Source organism: Callospermophilus lateralis, chromosome 15, assembly GCF_048772815.1.
Source record: "Callospermophilus lateralis isolate mCalLat2 chromosome 15, mCalLat2.hap1, whole genome shotgun sequence".
Taxonomy (NCBI): Eukaryota; Metazoa; Chordata; class Mammalia; order Rodentia; family Sciuridae; genus Callospermophilus; species Callospermophilus lateralis.
The window spans coordinates 50322292-50341212 of NC_135319.1; the positions used below are offsets into that span (position 1 = coordinate 50322292).

Genomic DNA, 18921 nt, shown 5'->3' on the forward strand with positions numbered 1-18921 from the left:
GAGAGGCAGTCAGGAGACCCCTTTTCTGCCAGGGCTGGGTTCCCAGTGTACTCAGGGCAGTTGGGTGGGATGTATGAATGGTTTTATCAAAGGGGACTTAATGCGGGGCATGGTGATGCATCCCTGTAATCCCAGCACCTTGGGAGGCTGAGATAGGAGGATCACAAGTTCAAAGCCAGCCTCAGCAAAAGCAAGGCCCCTAAGCAACTCAGTGAGACCCTGTCTCTAAATAAAACACAAAATAGGGCTGGGATGGGCCTCAGTGGCCAAGTACTCCTGAGTTCAGTCCTCAGTACCAAAGTTTTTGGTTTTTTTTTTTTTTTTTTAAAGAGAGAGAGAACAAGTTTTACTTAATGCTTGGTCACTGGGGTCACTGGAGTCTCACAGGAAGAGAAAATTCTTCTAGACCCTCCAGAGAGGTCACAGAGAACAACACTAGCACCAATGCCAGGCTGTTTGGGTTGTTATCTGACTGTGTGACCTCGGGCTGGCTTCTTGACCTCTGTTTCTTCACCTGTTCAAATGGATACGGCGCCTAACTTCGAGGTTGGGGTCAGATTAAATGGATTAATTCACAGAGTACTTGGAGTAGTGCAGATAAAGCCCCTTTAGTATCAGCCCCTTAGGAGATTATTATCACCCCTAGTTTCATCACTGTCGCCGTGATTGGAGGGGCACTCCTGGGCAGTGTGTGAAGCTGGGTGGAAGCTGGGAGTCCCTGAGAGCTGCGGCACGTGCTGGGTTAGGGCACACAGGTGCCATGGGGAGCCTTCACTCCGGGCATTTTGGGCAAATTGTTTAAGAGGCCAAAATGGGTTGAAAAACGGGTTTAGGGCCCTGAGCCTCCTGGGATTTGTTGTGATTTCTGATTCTAGACAGGTATTTATAATTTTATATATACTTTTAAGAGGGTCTCCAAAATTGTGTCAGCTTCAGCCCCTGTAAGCCCAAACCATACTGGCTATTATGTTCCTGTGGCCGGTCTTGAACCTCCCACCTTAGTGACCCCAGCCGGAGGATGGCCCCAGCTCTGGGGCTGGAGGGACCTTACTTCTCTCTCCTAGGCAGCCACACTGTGTGCAGACTCACCCCTGAGCTGGCTCCACACTTCTCACTGCGGACTGCAGGAGCCCCAGGGGGCAGACAGGAAGAAGGAGCCTTGGGGACAGAGTGCTGGAGGCCCCCTGCTGTGCCTGCCTTGAATAGGTCGAGTGCCCTGGACACAGGCTGGAAGCCCCTCCCTGCCCTTGCCCCTAGTCTGTGCCCCAGTGGGTGGCACAGGAGGGCAGTGGCTGCTGGCTTCGAACAGTAAGATGGCCGACTGTGTGCTGGGCCCAGGGTTTAAGGCCAGGCAGGACCTGGGCTCCTGCTCTCCGGGAACTCTCAGAGTTGCTGGAAACACAAGACTCACACCTGGAAGGGAGGGGAGTGGGTAGGGGAAGGTGGTGTCAGACCCCATCACCCTGGAATCTCAGAAAGGGGTGCAGAGAACCAGGGCATGGGAAGACTGGAGACTCAGGAGTGGCCCTCGGAGGCCGGGCCAGTGGCTGAGAGGCCCCCAGGTGGGCATCGTGGCCCCTTGGTGTCTCCACTGCAGCAGGGCCTCTCTCCACCCCAGCTCTGACAGGGACATTTATAACTCACAGCTGTGCGGTCCTGTGCCCAACTGACTGTGGTAAACCGATCTGGCTTCAGGAAGTCCCGTCCCAAGGCTACTCCCCACCCGACCCCCACACTCAACCCTCACCTCCTGACACCCACATCCTGTGCTCAGCAGGAGGGGCGGGAAGGGCAGGCAGCGGGGACAGCCAGGGGCCCAGCTGGGGTCTCCTGCCTGTGGCAGACCCAGAGAGGACAGAGAGTGTTGGTGAGGCCCGAGAACTTCGAGGCCACCAAAATCATCAGGGCAAGCTCCCAAGGCACATACAGGGACACCCAGGCCCAGAGAGGGCTGGCAGCTGTCCCAAGAGTCCACAGGGTCAAGGACAAGAGCTCCGGTGTGGGGCTCAGGGACGTGTTCTGTGCTTCAACTCTACCTAGAGGGGACGGTGCTTCCTGTCCCCGTGGAGTGACTCCAGTCATGGGGAGCCTGATGGGAGGGCCAAGATGGGACCAGAGGCCTCAGGGGAAGGCTGAGAAATGAGCCATCGTGAGCCCTGGGCCTCTGTGTCACTGCCCTCCTTTGGGACACCTGTCCTATCTGGCTCCTCCCAGCAGTGTTCAAGTGTAAGGCTAGCTGTGGCCAGTGCTGGGAGGAGAGGCCCACACTAGGAGCTTCCCACACACCATGACTTAGAGCCCTCTGCCTCTGCCGGCCCTGGTCCTTGGGCCCCGTCAGCCTACTGCCCCTCTCATTCTCCTGTCCGTGGAGGGGGCTGACACACTGCAGCCAGTTTGCCAAAGCCTGGCCCAGGAAACTCTGGTAGCCTGTGACGAGATTCTGGAATTGGGTAGTACCCCAACGAACATATATTTTTTGCTTCATTAGTTATCTGTTTATTAAGATATATTAGAAATACATAACCGGCATGCGGGGATTCATGGCCATGATTGAGCAGAGCTTAAAACCAGGGTATTGATGGAGTCATCTGCAGGTAGGCCTCAGTTCTTACCCAAAATCGCAAAGGGCGCGGCAGAAGGCCTGAAGTTTGGGAACAGAGAGTCAGACGTCACCAGGGCTTTCGTGGGCTTTAGACTTCGTTTCTGGGCCTCCCTCCCCAGCGCTAAACCAAGCAGCAGCCTATAGGCAAGGCGTGCAGGAGGGGAGAAGCAGGGTGCCCTGCTGGTTTCCCAAGGAGGCGTGCAGGGGTGTTAAAGTGTCCTGGTGAGGAATTCATGAGGAAGGAATTCAGGCAGGGGTCAAAGAGTGGCTTTGGAACTGACTGCCGGCCTGCAGTCGTGTGAGATAATTCCCCGAAGCCAGGCCCCGCGCAGAGAGGAGACCAGGCCAGGGCTTGGTGTGCTCTGCTAAAAATACCCCGACAGCTTCTCTCCGTCACCCTGCCTGGGGACCATGCAGGAAGGCCATGGCTGTCTGCTCTTCTCACCAAGAAGAGACACAATAGCCGCGGAGCCTCAGAGCTAACAAGATGTGTGTGCATGTATTTTTTAAATCTCACCAGGAGGAGTCGTCTTGCTCATTGGAGGCTGCTGGGTGGGAGGATGTCGCGGGCTGATCCATCAAGCATCCCACAGTGGGCTTAAGTGGCCTCAGTGGCCACGGGAACTAGTCCAGTGGTGGGACAGAGAGAGGAGGGGCGGACAGCTAGCTGTTTGTGTGCCTGGCTGCTCATGCATGTCCCGTCTCCCCCCTGTGTTCTCAGGAGGAAGAAGGGGCCTGTGGCATCAGACCAATGCTGCAAGGTGTGTGAGGGAAGGAGAGGAGCCTCCCCCGTCCCTGAGCTGCCAGACCCTGAAAGGTAACAGCAGATCCTCACGTCCCTGGTGTCCAGGTCATGGGAAACCTGGGCGGGGGCGAGGTCGGGAAGCGATGGGTGAACCAGAGCCCAGGGTTGTGGTCTTCCCCCAGCTGTTCTTGACCTGGCGGCGGGCTTCCCTGTACCTCCCTGTGAGCTGTCCTTACGACCACAAAACACTCTGGGCTTCTGTGTGCCTTGACGTGGGTGCTGGCCTCTGGCCCCCCCGCTCACTCTGATTCTTGAGGGTTCTGTGAATGGGGTGGATCAATTGTTCTTTGGAGATAGGTGACATTAGCAGCCTGGCCCAGTTTGAACTCTCTGAGGGTGGAACCAGGGCCCCAGAGCAGGGGGAGGCGTGGGGGGGGGGTAGTGGAGCATGATGTGGCCCCAAGGTCAGCAGCAGGTGGGGCCTGAGAGGATCCTGGAAGGCGGACGTCCAGAGCTGCTTCACTGTGCCTGTGCGCTCCTTTGTGACAGCATTCAGACTCCACTGTGTTTCCCTGGCAGCCCTGGGCAAGAGTTATCTGCATGCTTAGACCATGAGACCCAAGCACAGGAAGTGACGGGGTCTGCCAGGGATCGCAGAGCCAGCTCTGACCACCCTATTGACTGCATCTGCACCTCCACTTTACCACGCGCTGGTCTGACCCATCCTCTCTGAGAAGTCCTGCTATTGAACCCAAGCCACCACTAGGCTCCACTCTGTGCTTGTGGTGAGACTCGTCCATCCATCTGTCCACACATCAGCCTTCTCCCCACCTATCCATGTACCTACCTGTTCTTTCTTCTATCTATTCATCCAGCTACTCACTCACATGTCCATCCTCCCCCCACCTATCCATTCGCCTATCCATCCATCCATCTGTCCATGCATCCCGCCCCATCCATCTGTCCATCCATCCATTCTTGCACCATCTACTCACCTATTCATCTATTCATCTATTGTTCATCCATCCATCCTTGTACCTAAATACCTCTACCCACCCATCCATCTGATCCCACCCATGAATCCATCCACCTCCATCCATCCATCCATCCCCCTCCCTATCTGTCTAGCCACCCATTCGTCCATCCACCCGTTTTCTATTTAATTCATTCATCAGACACACACAGACTTTTGCACGAGGTCAGACCTGCACTAAGGGCTGGATTTTGGAGATGAGCAGAGGCCAACTCGGGATCCCAGAGCTGGGCTCACTACCGTGGGGGGTGCTGACTGCGCAGCGTTGGGTACTGCCCAAGGGAGGCAGGAGGGGTGGTGAGCTGGTCCCTCAGCAGGTATTCAGGGAGAGGCACTGTCCTTTTATTCATTCCTCAAATACTTTTCGGAAGTCGCTGTGTCAGGACTTCCTCTTGAAGCTTGGTCGAGAATAGCAGGGAATAGACAGACAAACTCCCCCCTCAGGGCGCCTCTGTTCTTATGAGGAGATGTGGACAATGAATTCCTGAAAATCGAGTCTCTCGTATGTGAGGTGATGCTAAGTGTTAAGAAATGACTGCAGGAAAGGGAACAGGGTCTCCAGGTGGGAGACCAGAAGCCACAGGCAGTGAGCTGGGGTGAGAAGCAGGGAGACCGGGTGCTGGTGCTCTGTGAGGGGCACAAGGTGACAGGCGGCGGGGACCCACTCATGGAGGTGACAGTGTGGAGCGGGAGGTCTCTGGTGGTGGCGGCATAGAGGAGGGCGTGGTGGGGAAGAGGTGAGAAGCTGCAGAGTCAGAATGTGCCTGAGACTCCGGGGACAGCCTGCTGGTGGGCGAGAGGGGAGGGTCACAGACCGACCGCCAGGGACAGGAGCCAGTGGGAGAAGGGAGGTGGGCATTGTCTCAGCCTGGGAAGAATGGCCGGGGAGGGCTGAACAAAGCCGAGGAGTTGGGCTTCAGACGTGGAGTGAGAGATGCCTTTGAGCCATCTGGGTGGAAAGGCTGAGTGGCGGCTGGTTGGGAGTCTGGAAGGCAAGAGAGGTCCGGCTACAGATGCGGATTTGGGAGTGTGGTGCACAGCTGGAGTTGCAGGCTGTGCGGCTGAGGTCACCTCGAGGGTGCGGGGAGGGAGTGCGGGTCAGGGACCTGAGTCTGAGTCATGGCCATCTGGCCCCCAGGAGGAGGGCAGGTGAGGAGGAGGCAGCAGCAGTCAGAAAGGTGCAGCCCGGGGGAAGAGGCAGACAGAGGAGGAGGCTCTGCATGGACAAGAGTCTGTCTGTGTTACTGGACAAAGAAGGGAAGGGCATTGCAGGAGGGTGGAACAGAGGGAATGCACACAAAGGCTCAGAGGTCTCCATAATGAGCTGTTTGGAGGGGAGAATCCAAGGCCTCCTCCTCGCACCCCTGGCCACACAGGTGTGAAGTCCTGTAGGTACCTGTCTGGTGTGCAAGTGGCCCCTGACCTGGCTCTCCCTGTCCCCCTAGCCAGCTCCCCCACAGCCGAGCCTCTTGCCCTCCTGTCTGCCCACTTTTGCACTTTCTTTGAAGCAGCCTCACCCAGCTTGCCTGACCTTCTGCTGCCACTCGGGGTTCTTGGGCTCATGGGACGCCCCTCTTACCTGGAGCTGCAAACATAGGGCTCAAGGTGGCAGCTCAGGTGCTACCCACAGGGGAAGGACACCCAACAGCGCCTATGCAATTTCTAAGCACCCAGTGGCTCCTTTATCTTAAAGGAACAGCAACCGTCCTGGGTCATGAGTGGATGAGGAGCAGATCTCTGTCTCTTGGTGTCTGTCTCTGTCTCTCGGTCTCTCCCAGGAGGGCCCCTCTGGGCCAGGATGGGCTGGTAGGACCCTGGGGAGCAGGTGTGTCCCAGGAGCTTGGGGCCTGCTCTCCCTCCCTCAGCTCCCAGACACGCCCCCACAGCAGGAGGACTTCGGCAGCTGCAGTGCCCTGAGCTGGCACTGGGACAGGGAGCCCCAGAGACCCCAGAAACTAAGCCGGGGGTCTCCGAGCTGCCCCTGTCTGTCTGAGGTTGGCCCCTCATGCCACTCCCCTCTCCCTCGGGAACAGAGTGCAGGGTCTCTTGAGCCTTTTGTTCACCTCACCTCCTACCCACCTCTTGCAGGGTCACCCTGACCACTGCCCGCTGGAACCTGCTAACCGCCTGCTTTGTGCCAAACACAGGGCTCAGGTTGGTACATACAGAGATGACAACAGAGGGCTCCCCTGTCCCACAGCTGCCAGTCCTGTTGGAACGGTGGGGGCCAGGGACAGAACCAGCCACTTCCATGTCACCAGGAGTCTGCAGCTTCCGGCAGGAAAGGCGCCCAGTCGGGCCTCCAGGAAGGCTGAGGAGAGAAGTGCTGAGCTGGGCAGAGGTCAGGGCTCGCGTGCCCAAGCCTTGGGAGCCACAGGGGCAAAGTCCGTCGGCCTGCGGGAGCCAATTGGTGTGACGTGACTGGGTTGTGGGCAGAGTCTCCGGAGACGTCTCCAGGCTGAGACTTGCATGGAGCTAGGCAGGGGCTGGCTGACCCCCTCCCCGAGGACACAGTGAGGGAGAGCCCTTCTGACTCTGCACTGGGGACTAGGAAGCCACTTGCACAGTGCGGGACTGGTGTTGTGTTCATGGCAGGACACTGCGGTCATCTAATTAGTGTGCTAGGGCAGGGGACAGGTAATCCTGTACCTTCGGACTCACTTTTCTATAGGCCTGTCTCTACCTGTTTTCTCCCTCAATCCTTCCCCTGCCTCCATGGCATCAGGCAGGACCATCCCGTCCCCCTGCAAAGCCCACAAGCTTATCAGAGCCCTCTCCCATCTCCCTGGCTCTCCTAGAATAGCCAGACTTACAAACCACGTCTCCAACATCCTGGTTTTGCAGGTGAGGAAACTGAGGCCCAGAAAAGGTAAGACACTTGCCCAGGGCCGCACAGCAAGGCAGAGGCAGAAGTGGCTCCCGATTCCACCCTGGACCCTGCCCACTTGCACTTGGAGCACCCACTGTTTTGGGTCCTCTAGCAGCCTCTGGATCCCGCTCCACTCCGAGTGAAGGCACCAAGTTCCCTCCATTGTGCCTATTGTTTAAATATAGATTACTAATGAAATGCCTCTTCATTGCCTTCCCAGTGAATAGTTTCCGTGTAAAGTTAATTTGCAGTGTTATGTAAATTCTGTTTAACTTCAATCAAGTTTCTAATTATGTTTTTACCGCAGTAATTCCCATTTGATTTGTCATCTCCTGTTAGGTATTTAATGTTGGTGGGCGGGCTGGCTTTCGGTCTGTCTCTCCGTTTTCCGAGGCCCTCTCCCCCCTGCGACCTCCTGTTGGCCCCTCTGCCTTTCTCCTGGGCTCCGGCTTCCTCTCCCGCCCTCCACCTCCTTCCCGCTCCCGCCTGCCTTCCCTTCCTCCTCTGCCCGCCTCGTGCTCCCTGTCCCTCCCTCTTCCTCCTCCCCCTCTCATCTCCCCCTCCTTCTTCTTTCTATTCTCCAGGTTTTCCTCCTTCTGTGTTTTCTTTTTTTTTTTTTGGTACTGGGGATTGGACCCAGGGTGCTTAACCACTGAGCCACATCCCCAGCCCTTTTTATGTTTTATTTTGTGACAGGGTCTCACTAAGTGGCTTAGGGCCCAACTAAGTTGCTGAGGCTGGCCTCAAACTTGTGATCCTCCTACTTGAGCCTCCAGAGCTGGAATGACAGGCGTGCCCCACCACGCCCAGCACTTTCCGTGCCCTTCTCTGCCCCACCTTGGTCTCTCCCTGATGCTCTCATGCCTTCTCCATGTTGACCCTCCCTGTGTTCCTCCCTTCCTCGCTTTTCTGCCTCTTCCCTCATTGCCCATTCTCCTTCCTCCTCCACCAAGAGCCGCCACAAAACAGGGCTTCCTGGGCAGATGGAGGAGGAAGGGAGAGCTCGCTGGGTGTGGGTCACCGGGCTGGGGACAGCAGACAGCCCTGTGCACCCCTGGCGGAGCAGGGCCTGGCCTCCAGAAGCCTGGTTAGGAGCTCTGTGGGGGACAGGCCCAGCCCAGCAGCAGAGGCCATAGCTCCTGGGCTTGTGGGTAGGGACTGATGGAGAACGAGGACTCTGGAGCTGGATTCTGTGGGTTCAAATCCCAACTCCACCTCTAATTAGTGGGGGACCTTCAGGTTGGTTTGTGCTTGTTTCAGTGCCCCAGGTCCTCTGAGTTGGGGTTGAGGACATTCAGAGGCACTGTGTGGAGGGATTTCCTGGCTAGGTGGGGGACTGGCCTTGGTTCAGGAACTCTCGGCCCACCTGAGATCAGGGCTGGGTTGCTGGGTTCTGTGCTGCTGGGGTCCTGGCAGGAAGGCCTGAGGCCAGGGAAGGGGGGAACTGGCTGTGGTCCCCACAGAGCAGGGGCAGTGACAGAGCACCCATGTCGGCCTGCCCTCCTCGGGAGAGTGGCTGGGGACAGAGCTCCTCAATACTGCAGGGGCCCTCTAGTCGCTGGCCACAGACCTGTCCCAGGCAGCTGAACAGAGGCAGAGCCTGGCCTGCCACGTGGGACCAGACGTGGCCCCTTCAGTCCCTCTCATCCCCTCGACTCCCCAGGTCATGCCCTGGAGTCCAGCTGCAAAACCAGTGCTCCAGCTGAGCACACGGGCAGCCTGGGCCCCTCCTGAGCCTCGGCTCCCTGCCCCTCCAGCCCGTGTGCCGCTTGGGATTCTCCTGCTCTCGGGGAGTGTGACGGGGTGGCCACAGTTTCCCAGAAGGAAAAGCCCAGACAGAGGCCACCGGGCTGGACCCCCCCACTCCACTTGCTTCTCATCCGGCCAGGCCCTGGCCTGTCCAGGGAGAAGAGAGCAAGTGTTTGGAAAGAACATTCTTCTGGGTAAAGAAAGGCAACCAGGTCACTTGTCCTTCAGAGATACAGAAACCCAAGTTGGCCCAGCCCTTGTCCTTCAGGACTGCATGACCACCTGACCCACAGGAGTAGCGTGTGTGTGTGTGTGTGTGGTCTGGGTCAAGGAAACCTCAGCCATCACATGGCTGCCTTCTTTCCCTATTTGTCTAAGTAAGCAGTTTAGGCTGGCGGCAGCCAGGAGGCTGTGACACGGAACAGAAGAGAGGGGCCACCATGCTGTGGGCTTGTGGGCTCTGGGCCAGCAGCAGGCCCTGGTCAGATCCCAGAGTTCCTGGGCCCCTGGGCTGTGAATGGGAAGGTCTGGGCTGAGGGAAGGCCCTGGAGCTCTACTTTCCCCTGTCCTATCTGGCAAGAGTGGACACTGGGCTTGATCAGAGACCCCTCCCACCATGAAACAGAGAGGACGGGCAATCTCTGACCTGGAAGAGCCCAGAAGGCAGCATCCTGGCCTGGGTGGGGGTGGGCACACGTGGACCCAGCCTCCATCAGTCATGGTCCCTGGAGTATGCGGCAGGACCCTGGCCAGCTTGGCAGAATAGAAGTCAGGCCTTCCACATGCATCCGTCTAGCTGTCGACGGACTCAGCAGATATGTATCAAGCATCTGCTACGTCCAGATCCTGGGCTGGATAGCAGTAGGGAGGTGGCAGAGCACCTGTCCAGAACCTCTGTGGAACCTCATATCTATGTGTTCTTCCTGTTGTCTGGACAGAATCCCCTTTCATTGCAAAGACCCCCATGATCTTGTTATAAATGTCCATGTCCCAGCCCTTGGCCATTCCAAGAGGAAGGAGCCACAACTTGGAGGCAGGGCTCAACAGAGAGCTGAGAGATGCTGCTGAGTCCCTCACGGACAGAGAAGGTGTTTCTAGCTAGGGAGAGGGTTCATTTCCTCCAGGGAGGTGGGAGCCAGAGCTGGCATGTAATGGGGGGACAGAGCACATAGCCCTTGAGCCCTGGGCATCGGGGACCCTTCTCCAGGCCCCCCTGAGCCTGAGTGGGCTCCTTGGCCTTCACCCTGGCTTGACAGCCTTCACTATGGGTCTTGTCCTAGGTAGCACAGGGCCTGAGGGACAAGGAGGGCTGTGGTGGCGTTTGGGGGCCATGTTTTGCCTTCCACCTGCACTTGTGTGTCTGTCTGGCACCAGCTGCCTCTTTCCTTTGTCCCTTTGACAAACATTTCCTGGCAGCCACCTCAAGGCTGGGCTTGTGTTCAGTGAAAGCCACACCCTGGCCCTGGGGATACTTATTGCCCAGCCCCCACCACGCAGCACAGGGTGGACCCCAGGGCCAGGGGAGGGGAGCCCAGAGAGGGGCCGCAGTGGGTGGAGACCAAGTTCAAGGTACAGGTGACATTTCCAGCTTCCTGGGCTCTGGGGAAGCTGAGGCACACTCCTCCCCACAGGATGATCCCACCAGATGCCAAGATGAAGGACAGGGGGCTGGCATCAGGGCCAGCAGGGCCAGCAGAGCCTCACCAGGCCCTCTCTCTGCAGTGTTGGGATTCGGGGATATGGTGCTCACGTGGGCTCCAGGCCATTCTCTTAGAACTGGGAAACTCTAGCTCTAAAGAAGGGATCGAGGGGGTAGCCAGTGACTGAGAGGACCGCCGGGGTGCACCACTTGGCATGGGCTCTGGGCCGGGCTAGTAGTGCAGCTCGTAGGCACAGCCCCAGGATGCTGCCTCAGCATTTACTCCTGCCCACGGCTTACATGGCCCACCTCAGGGTCCGAGGCTTCCTAGCGCCATGGTGGACTTGAGTCCTGGCCCCCACCAGACTCTGCCTGTCTTCCCCGCTGCTTGCCTTAGGCCACAGACCGTAGGCCTTTAGTGTCCTGTGACTGAGTCCCCCCCAGACGCCCCCACCACAGACAGCCCAGCAGATGCGTCCTGGTCATGGGAGCCCGTCCTCCAGGTCCCGCCCGGGCAGCCAGGGTAGGGCTTAAGTCGGTCCCTGCCCAAGATGAGCAGACCCACTGCCCCAGCTGTCAGGAGGCCTCGGTCACAAGGGACTTCTGTGGATTTGCTTTCATGGGGTCGTCTTTGGGCCACCCGTGTGCAGGCAGGAGACCTGGGGCCCAGCTCTGTCCCTGGTCTGCATTCCTCCCCAGCACTGCGCCTTTGTGGGCCATGGGCCTCAGGGTCTCCTCTCTCTGACCTGTCTGCTTTCTAAGTCACCTTGATGGGGACCTGGAGCAGCTGCCCATATTGTGTGTGCTGAACCACAGGGGCATGTCTTCCAATCCCTTCCTCTCACTGGGTCTGACCAGCCACCCCTCCACTCCTGCCATGCCCCCAGCCATGGATAGGTGCACCCCTAACTCCTGGCACCACCCAGAATGGAGTTGATGTCTCTGGAAGGCTCTCCTGACACGGTGAGCACCAGGCTTGCTGTGCTGGGGTGGGGAAAGGGTCTTCCTCTGGGCTGTGGTCAGACATCATGTCCTCATGTCCTCTTGGTGAGGGGCTGTAGGGCTGCATTGCCTGCTGGGATGCTGTGCCTTCCAAAGGCAGCGCGATACTGCTCTGGTCTCTGACACCAGGACGTTCTGCCTTGAGGCCTGCAGCGGGTCTGGCCTCTTCTCTCTCTCACCCTGGTCTCCTGGACGTGACGTCTCCAAAATGATACTGTCGAGCTGCCCAGGGTGGAGCAAGCTCAAGGTCCCAAGTTGTGCCAGGGGTTCTTTGGTCGAGGGCTCATCCTGTAAAACAAATGGTTGGAGGCCTGGAGGCCAGAGGCCAAAGGCCACCAAGCACACGAGAGTCACCTGATCACTTCTGCCCCCAGAAAACACTGGGACTTCTGAGGAGGCCTCCGTGGGCCCTCCCTCTCCCCTGGGTCGGGTGGAGCCAGTGGGACAGGAAGCCAGGGCCGGCGAGAGGATGGGCCAGGGCCAGGGATGAGGCAAAACCCAGCCTGGCCTGTCCCCAGGGGCACAGCCGCGCAGGTCACCCTGCCTCTGCGAGGGCCACCCACCCCCAACAGGAAACCCTGCCCCGGCACCGCCTGTGTCCCACCCGAGCTTCCCCGGGCTGGTGCTCCTCCTGTTCCCGTGGGAGCTGCCTCCAGGAATCAAGCCCTTCTGAGGAAGGAAGCCCGACCTTGAGCTGTCGGCTGCCCTGCGTCTGACCTGCCCTGACGCCCTCCCAGGGCCTCCCACTGGCAGGAGCTGGGCCCACGCCCACCCCTCACCCCACACTTACGGGTGACTGGGCTCCTCTGGAGCCACTGACCTTTTGGGGGCTTGGAAGGAGCAACCTCCTGGAGGGGCTAGGTCTGGGAGCCTGGAGGCTGGGACCTTGGTCCAGGATGGGCCACCAGCTTGCGGGTATCCTCGGACGAGTCACTCAGCGACGCTGGGCCTCTGTAGAAGGCCAGGGCAGAGGTGGAGGCTCCTTTCTATGAGCATCCCACTGGAGACAGGACTTGGGGTAGGCTGGATTATACTTGGGGTGACTCCTCAGGACCCCCTCACACATCCCTGCAGGCCTGGGAGGAGCCCTTCCTTCTCCCGAGGCTCTGCTCTACCCAGGCAGAGCACCAGGCTAGTGGGTCTGTGACGGAAGACGGGGAGGGGACAGGGGGACCTTACTGTGGGAAGGTCCCTGCCACCCTCCCAACGCGATCTTCCTCCTCTTTCCCGAGAGGTGTCCCCAGCTCACCCTAGCCCATGGTCAGCAGGGATAGTAGCAGGGACTTATAACTGAGTCCCAAGGAGCTAAGGAGAGGTCGGGGCGCCGAGCAAGCAAGCCCAAGTCACAGTAACACTGGACAGACTGACAGACCAGAGGGCCACCTTGAACCCATGGACCAGCTCAAAGCTCCTCAGCAATGGGAAAATCCCTACACTTGAACAGCCCAAGCCACTCCCCAGGGCATAGTGAGAGCTGAGTGTGGTGGCCTTGGACACATCACCCCTTGAGGCCTCAGGAGATGGGCCATAGGGTGCTGTGGGAAGTCCTCAAGATTTAGGAGCACAGAGCCAACCCCCTGTGCCCTTACTTGCAAGCCAGACCACAGGGACTGGGGACTGTCCCAACAGCAGCATTAGCACGGGCAATAGTGCCGAGGTAGGAAGATCCAGGCACAATTAGGACAGATGACAAGTCACCGGCAATGGGATGCCCTTAGAGAGAGGAGCTGGCCTCGGGGGAGCTTGGTGTGCACATCCCAGAGGAGGGACCTGATTCAGGAAGAGTCACGTGGTAAGAAGTTGGCCCAAGTGGGTGTCAGCACCAGGGGACCCAGGCTGGCCCTCGTTCCTCCTGACTGGGGTGCTGAGCGCAGGCTGGGGTGGGTGGGGTGCTGCTTGGAGGGCTGGGCAGAGCCAGGACTGGCACCATGCCCCTCACCTCTTCCTCTGGGTGTCCCTGTGTCCCACTCAGCCCTGGGTGGGGCCCACTGCTCCTTCCTCCCTCTGTGGCTTTCTGGTCCTCAGTGGGAGGGGACTCCAGAAGCTGTCATGGACCACGGGGCGCAAGCCAGGGTGGGGGTGCTGGTAGTGGGTGGAGTCCTGGGGTGGGTGGCTATGAGTCAGGAACTGCTGGCGCTGTGTGTCATCTGGCTGCATGCTGTGCTGACGTCCCCAGCCTGTCTGCTCATCTCTCCCGCCTACATCTGGGCCCTGTGGGCTGCTCTACTGAGGTGGGGTACTCTGTTTCCAAGAGCTCAAAACCAAGGAGAGAGGAGTCAGGGATCCAGCTCCAGGTCCCAGGCTCCCCCACTCAGGAAGTCCCCTCCCTCCCTCCCTGATAGTTGGGCTGACCAAGGGCTCTCGGCCCAGCCCCAGGTGAGGTCCAGGGTAACTTTAAAATATAACCCACCCCAACAAGTTAAGTCCTCCTGGGGAAGGCCTGCAGCCAGGCTAGGCAGCCTCTGATGGGCTACCTTCTCCAAGGGCCTCTGGGAAGGTAACCCTCTGGATCAGCGCGTGAGTTCTGGAGCCCAGAGCCTGTGCTGAATCCAGCTTTGCCATTTCCTAACACTGGACAAGTGACTTCATGGTTCAGAGCCTCAGTCTCCTCTTCTATGGAATGGGATTAGCATTACTCACTCCATAGGATTGCTCTGGGGACTAAGTGAGTTTACCATGGCTCCACATGTATGAAGAGTGTCAATTAGAGCTGACCTGGGGCAGGTGCAGTAAGCTCTGTGCAGCTGCCACCTGCCTCCGTCTTTGATCTGAGTGGGGTTGGTGCCACTCGCCGCCATCACTGCTCATTCATCCAGCCAACATTCTGGGACTCCTGGTCTTGGTCCATTTTCTCCACTATAACAGAGTGCCTGAGGCCAGGTCATTTGTAAAGAATAACAGTTTATTTGCCTCTTATGATTCCGGAGGCTGGAAAATCCAAGAGCATCTGGCAAGGGTCTTCTTCCTGTGGCATAACATGGCAGAGGGCATCACATGGAGAGAGAGAGGGAGAGTGCTAGTTTGAGTCTCCTTCCTTTTTTTTTCATAAAGTCATTAATGCTGTCATGGGGTCCCACCTCCAACAACCGTGAACACCTGACTTTAAGATTCTTTCCAACATGGGAACTTTCAGGACAATTTCAAACTGCAGCACTCCTGATCTTGCATGGCCAGTGCTGGTTGCACCACACCAGGGCTGGTCCTGGTCCTTCTAGATCCCTCCAGGGCCCCAGAGGGCAGGTTCTGTCAGTCCTGAGCACAGATGGGCAGGTGAGGGGTGGATCCTCTGAGAATCCAACTAAACCGCTAGGCGGAGAAAGCCCCGCTTTCCAAAAGAACAAAGGAGACCCCAGACTCAGGGGAGAAGAAGGGGCATGTTGGTCTTGCCTTGTGGGCCCCAGGCCCTGCTCTGGGTGTGAGCTGACTCAGGGCTGGGCCCAGAGCTTCCCAGGGGAGCAGGACTGGCCAGGGCAGGCAGTGCATGACACAGATTGGGGGACTCTGACCGCATCCTCCTCCTCCTCCTCTTGGAGTCCTCCTGGCAACCCTGGGGTCAGGCAGGCATCTCCTCCTCTTTGGCAGATAGAGAGGTGGGGACCTCAGTGGATGAGGAGGCACTTGCCCCAGCTCATGGAAGGGTGCGAGACAGAGATGGGACTTGAGCTTCACCTCCCAATCAGGAGTGGAGGTGAGCTCCTGCGGAGTCTGGGCTGGAGAAGCCTCTTGGGACAGGCCTCAGAGGGAAGATGAGCCGAGACAAGAAACGAAACTTCAGTTTAGGGCCTTGGCTTCAAGAGTGGTCAGAGCCCTAGTGGGTGCTGGGAGCCTGACAAGAGCACTGTCCAGTTTCTTCCCTGAGCCTCCAGCAGCTCCCTGAAGACCACCACTGGCCGCCCTTGGATGGGGAGGGGGGCTACTTAATGATTCAATACGTGAAAAGAGTTGCTGGTGCCGGGACTCGTCCAGGGCCAGAGACTGGCCAGGCACTTATCCCCCAGTCAAGCCTCCCCCTTCCCTGGACCCCATCAAGGAAACTGAGTCAGGGAGGCCCGAGGACCTACTTGGCCAAGGTCACCTGGCTCGTGAGCAGCATAGACGGGATTTTGTCCGGGCCTGGGTGACTGCGGCGCCTGTCCTGGGGCCCGCCACCTCCTGCTAGCAGGAACAGCGCTTTCCTTTGTCTGCCACTTATAAATCTGGGCCTTGGCCATCACTGTGCACTGGCCAGGTCCACTGTGGCCAGAATCCCAGAAGGATGCCTGATTGGGAAACATGACCGCCGGAGGCTGGCCCCTGGCCCAGGAAGGGGGTCATTGGGAACAGCAGAGCTCGGCTGTTTGCATGGCCATCGAGGGTGCCTGTGCCCTTCAGCCTTTTGACCTTCCTGCACCAGGTGGGTGTGACATGGCTCACCTAGTCCTGAAGCCAGGGCTATCCCAGATCGGGAAGCCAAGACCTGGGGGACAAGTGACTCGCTTGTGGACCAGGATTGGACCCCCTAGCTCCTCAGCCCACCTCCAACACCTGGGTTTCGATCCTGGCCTCGGTACCAGCCCATTCTTCTCTGGGCTTGTGTCCCAGCCTCTGTAGGAGGTGGGCTTGGACTCAGGGTCCCTGGGGGCCTCTGAGGGCTCTTCTGAGAGCCTTTAAGGGAGCCCTTTTATGTTTCAGGGGATTTGGGATTGGAGGCATCTCCAGGATTCCAGGGCAACCCCAGATGAGCAGAGACAAGAAACGAAACTTCAAAAGTGGTCAGAGCCCTAGTGGGTGCTGGGAGCCTGGTGGAGTCCTGTTGGTGAGACCCTAGCTCCCCAAAAAGGAAAGGCTGTGCCTTCCCCATGGGGCCTGACAGGTCTCCGTCTCTGTGTTGTGGGGTCTAGAACCTCCACCTGGGCAGGACCCCACATCTGTACTTGCAGTTCCCCTGAGCCACTGTGACAAGGGCCACCCCTGCACCCTAAGCCTTTCCCTGGCAGGCACAGTACTGGCAGAATCTTGTTAAGTCCTTCAACTCCGAAAGAACAGGGACTCTCTTCATCTTCATTTTACAGATGATCAAACTGAGGTCCAGAGAGGCTAAGTTCCTTACCCAGTACCACACAGCACGCTTTCTCAGTGAGCACCATCCAAGCCCCTAAGGATGACGGCCACCCTCCTGTTGCTGGGTGGTGCTCAGCCCCACGAAACACCACTGCTGCTGCTTTAGCTTGGCGTGGGGCTACGGGAAGAGAAAAACTGAGACCAGAGAGGAACATGCAGAGTCACACAGTGATGGGAGACTGGATTTGAACTCAGGCCCTGGCTGGGAACTGAGTCCCCTTTCCTGACAATCTGCATTAGACCCCCCCTCTGGGAAAGGGTGAGGGGGGCTCACCTCCTTCCCAAAGCCACCCCCAACTGCCCCAGCAACAATTCCTAACAACTAGAGGCCTGTGGCTCTGGCACCTGCCCACTCACCTTGGGGGAGGAGGGAAGGAAGGGTCTCGCTCCTCCTAAGTCATCAAATGAACACCTGTTCCTCTGATCAAGGCACAGGGGCACAGCACGGATGGTGGCACCCAGTTGCAGCTCTATGTCATAGCGTTGGGGGCCTCAGCTCTGCCACCCACAGTGCTGTCTTCAGCCCCAGCCTCTTCCCTACCAAACCTCTGGGCCTGTGCCCTGGAGTGCTGCCCCTCACCCAAAGACCCTGCCCAAGAGAGTGATGTCCTCAAGTCCCATTTCACCCCTAGGCCGATCTGGGTACACCTGCCAGCCCTCCATCCCCACGCCCCTAGCCGACCTGGAACCATCTGCCCATCCCCTGTCCTCTCCACCTCACCCTAGACGGTGGGACACCCTAGGGAGGCTGTGTCGCATGACCCTTTGCCCTGCCCCCACCCGCCACTCCTTTTCCTCTGGCAGATAGTAGCAGCCATTTGTTATTAAAAGAAGGAAATGGATGATGGAATGAATGAATAAGTGAACCAAGAACTCCTAGAAGTCACTTTGCAGCCCCATCTTGAAAAGGAGAGAACCTAAGCAGGAGATAAGGTTAGATCCTTCCTTCCCTGACATGCACTCTGGGTCCCCAGCGGAGCCAGAGTGTGGCCCCAGGTTTGCATAGAGTGTCTTGGGTCATAAGCTTTGCACACATGGAGATGTCTGTGAGGGTTCAGAAGCAGATGTTGCTATCTCCCATGATCCAGAGCCACCAGGTCTGGCATTGCCACCCCTTCAGCAGGTCAGCCAAATGCTGCCTGTCTGCTCCTCCCACAGGTCCTTGCAAACTTTCCAGCAAGAGAGAGGAAGCCTGCAGAGCCAGGGCCTGCTGTGCGGCAGGGCAGGGCCGGGCTGGGCTTCCCTGGGCTGGGTGCGGCAGACTGTGGAACAGTTCTCAGGGGAAGTGAAGACAGACAGGGTTACTGACCCAGGGCACCTCCTGACTCTAAGGCAGCCCTGCCCAGGAGTTTCCCTGGACCCCAACTACCTGCTTGCCGAGTCTGTCTTTCTTATCTGCTCTTTGAAGCCAACTGTGGGGACTGCTCTGTGGCAAAATGGTTCAGAGGATGTCCAGCCCTCCCCGGGGCACTCACGGCTCCCCAAACCCCTGGGCTCCCCAAACCCCTGGGCCTGGAATGAGGACAGGGTCGCTGTCTCAAGGCTGTAGAGGTCACCAGGCACCCGATTTTAATTGCTCAAGGAGGAGGAGAGAAACTATCAGGATGTCCTGGACCTTCAGGGAGGGGGAGGTCACTTGAGGGACTCTCAGGGAAAGCAGCGTGGAAGAGGTGGTCCTTTGGGCATCGAAAGGTGGACAGGGCTCCAAGGGCAGCCACGGCGCCACGGAGATGCGTGGTTGGGGATGCGGTGTGGGCTGAGGCCACTGGCTTCTGCCTCTTTATACCATGTGGCCTTTGGGCTCTGCTGGACATTTTCTTTTCTGTAAAGTGGGGCCCTCCTTCTCCCTAGTGATGGGACTGTTTAAGGTGTGCGCAGTACAGCCCTCGCTGGTAGGCAGAGGATCTGCCCTGTTGTAGGCAAGCTGAGTCTGTGTGTGTGTGTGTGTGTGTGTGTGTAGAAGGAGAGAGGAGCTCTGAACCAAGGCTCTCATGTGGCATCAGCATAGCCCCTGCCCCAGCCCCCAACCTGGGCTGCCCAGGCCTGGCCAGCTGTGGTGTGCTGACCCGTGCCCCAGCAAGCGCCAGCACCCACGGCTCTCCAAGAGCAGTCTGAGATTCCCGGAGTGGGTGAGTGGACAAGGGGTGATCGAAATTCGCCTGCCTTGTGTCTAGCAGGCCTG

At 58.3% G+C, this 18921-nt stretch overlaps 1 protein-coding gene across 4 annotated transcripts in view; it reads left to right on the forward strand.

Moving 5' to 3' along the window:
• Positions 1–18921, forward strand: part of Zmiz1 (zinc finger MIZ-type containing 1) — a 220742-nt gene that overhangs the window by 60450 nt on the left and 141371 nt on the right. For 3 of the 4 annotated variants that reach the window (XM_076835131.1, XM_076835134.1, XM_076835133.1), the window contains exon 3: positions 3324–3419. The exons of the other annotated variant lie outside the window; for it this stretch is intronic. The gene's annotated coding sequence lies outside the window, so the exon portion shown is untranslated. The remainder of the gene's footprint in view (positions 1–3323; positions 3420–18921) is intronic. 4 annotated transcript variants of the gene reach the window in all.